Source organism: Laccaria bicolor, genomic scaffold (genome assembly GCF_000143565.1).
Source record: "Laccaria bicolor S238N-H82 LACBIscaffold_101 genomic scaffold, whole genome shotgun sequence".
In the NCBI taxonomy this organism is placed as follows: domain Eukaryota; kingdom Fungi; phylum Basidiomycota; class Agaricomycetes; order Agaricales; family Hydnangiaceae; genus Laccaria; species Laccaria bicolor.
Genome location: NW_001889972.1, coordinates 32,835 through 35,904, shown reverse-complemented (window position 1 = coordinate 35,904; position 3,070 = coordinate 32,835).

Below are 3,070 nucleotides of genomic sequence, written 5' to 3'. Positions count from 1 at the left end.
CGTCTGTTGACAGATCCCGCCAGACGACGACATCCAAGACGAACTCCGGAGCTCACTCGACGTCCAAGCACGCCTCTTATACGGGCTCATACACGCCCGATGGATAGTCACAGCCCGCGGCCTCTCCAAAATGGTTCGTCCTCCTCCCCCATTTCACCCTCCAACCATCTAATTTCCACCCAGCTCGAAAAATACAAACGCGCCGACTTCGGTCGCTGCCCACGCGTCCTCTGCCTCCAACAACCCCTCCTCCCCGTAGGCCTAACCGACATCCCCTACGAAAAATCCGTAAAACTCTACTGCGGCCGCTGCGAAGACCTCTACTCACCCAAATCATCCCGACACGGCTCCATCGACGGCGCGTATTTCGGAACCACCTTCCCCCATCTACTCTTCCTCGTCTATCCAAGCTTGATCCCCCCAAAGGGCGGTCCGGTGGAGTTAGGGAGGGATGCGGCGGGCGCGGGAGGGGGAGGCACGGCGGATGGCGGGAGGACGAGGAGGAGGGTGAGGGAGGAACAGGTGGAGGTTAGTGCAGCTGAGGGGGGAGGCGAGGGGATTAATACGGCGAGTGCGGCGCTCAAAGCGGATCGGTATAAACCGAGGATATATGGGTTCCAGGTTAATGAGATTGCCAAGCTGCAGAGGTGGCAGGAGGCCGTGCGGGATCGGTGAGTTGTTTGTTGGGTAGCGTGATAGGAATGCTTACCCTTGCCAATAGGCAAGTCGGTCGACTCGAAGCGCTCGAGGAGAGGACACCATAATATGACAATGATTTGTCTCTTTCCTCTTTTTTTCTTTTATCCCTCTTTCAGGATTGTGCAGTTCCCCAGACTCCCATTTCAAACTGCTGTGTTAATGATTAATGGGGGCATGTACTCGAGCACCTCTTGCTTAATTGACCTAAATATCTTCAGCACTTGCTGGCTATTGGAAAGCTCAGTGCTGGATTTTGTTATACATTGCATCTGGGAGATCTTTCTGCCTGTTGACACCAAAACCCCTCTACATTCATACAGATGTATCTGCTAATGGTAACTAGCATGAAGTCCCATCCTTACCCCCTTATTCTTCCAAGGGATATGGAACAGATACTAACAGCTGCTGAAGAATGTTTTAGGCAGTGGAGTTGCAAGTGTTGTATACTGTCTTCAGGGGATAGCTTAAGGTGATGCCAGTGGAATAGATAGGAACTGTTGAGGTTGGCAAATACATAAAGCCAACAAAGACCAGAATATCAAGTTGCTGAACACAACCTAAAAATCCTCCAGCTCTGTTCTGATGACCAAGGCTTATGGATGGACTGGGGCTGCAAAATCAGTCTTCACAGAACTTTGAGCAGAAGGTGACAATTGGACCAGGAGGGCTAGGCATAGAATGGATGACACCACCATTGTACTTACAACTAAAATCAGGTCATTCTTGCTATTCAACCTGTACTTTCTTTGATAGTGTCAGCTGCATTGAACATGTTGCACTAAGTACTACATTTAGGAGACATGAGTATTGCACAGCTGAATGAGTCAAAGTAAAACAAAATTGAGTAAAGTACATTCATCATCAGTATGATGAAATTTATTCAGTTATGAAGTTACATCTTTGTATACTGTATTTTAGTTATGCATCAGAGTAGAGAGATGTGGAAAAAAACCATAGGTTTGAAAATACATCAGGAGTCATCAGGACTGAGCAGTGTTACCTCTCTTCTTATGAATTCCAAGTGACAGCTTGGTTTTAAATTTTGAGATTCTCTTGGCAATGTTGGAACAGAGGTGACCTGGGAATATGAGCATCAAAAATATGGAAAAGCAAGTAGCAGCTCAACTAAATACCTTTCTTTTCAGAATGAATGATTGCATCATCCAGATTGGTGGTAGGTGGAAGAGTAGCTGGAGCCCCTACCAGAACTCTGTTGCTGGCATGTGGAAATTCATTGTCCACATTTCTCTCATCCATATCTTGGGTCACAGAAACTCCATGGCCTGTATTGTGAACTTGGTTCTCTGCATCATCCATCTTTGTGGACTGACTCATGGCTTTTTGTGTTGCTGCTAAATTCTGCATGGCTATGATTGTGTGTGGGTGGTCTTCTCCATAAATCTTTCTCCTAGCATCCAGAACTTGGACCTCCATCTGCTCTGCTTCTGTATATTTTCCCAGGTCTCTGTATGTTAATGCAAGATTTCCCATGGCTAAGATTGTGTCTGGGTGTTCTTCTCCAAGAATTTTCTTACTGGCATCCAGAACTTGGACCTCCAGCTTCTCTGCTTCTGTATGTTTTCCCAGATGACTGTATGTTAATGCAAGATTTCCCATGGCTAAGATTGTGTCTGGGTGTTCTTCTCCAAGAATTTTCTTACTGGCATCCAGAACTTGGACCCCCAGCTTCTCTGCTTCTGTATGTTTTCCCAGGTCAATGTATGTTAATGCAAGATTTCCCATGACTGCGATTGTGTCTGGGTGTTCTTCTCCAAGAATTTTCTTCCTGGCATCCAGAACTTGGACCCCCAGCTTCTCTGCTTCTGTGTGTTTTCCCAGATCTCTGTATGTTGATGCAAGATTTCCCATGGCTAAGATTGTGTCTGGGTGTTCTTCTCCAAGAATTTTCTTCCTGGCATCCAGAACTTGGATCTGCAGCTTCTCTGCTTCACTTGAATATCCTTGTTCACAGAGTAACCAGCCAAACCTTTCATAAGCATCATCAAAGTAATTGTTGTTATACTGCATATTCTTTCTGACATGTGTCACCAAAGTTCTCCTAAAGCTATATGACTGACTTTCATCATTTTTTAGAGAAGCAGATAATATAGCAAATGCCAACAAAGAGCTTTTTTGCTTTTCACTGACACTCATCCTATCCCCACCCCATGCATTTACCAGTGGATGCATACTATGCACACTACCAGATGCGTCTTTCTTGATTAAACAGAAAGACAGTAAGACTCGAACCCCCTCTTTAAAGTGTAGATTATCCCAAGTACCATCCTTATTCAGTGATAGCAGTTTGCGATCTAGAACAGAATGTGCCAGTGGTAAGTCAGGGTGAGACATTGCTTCATTTTCTTGAGTA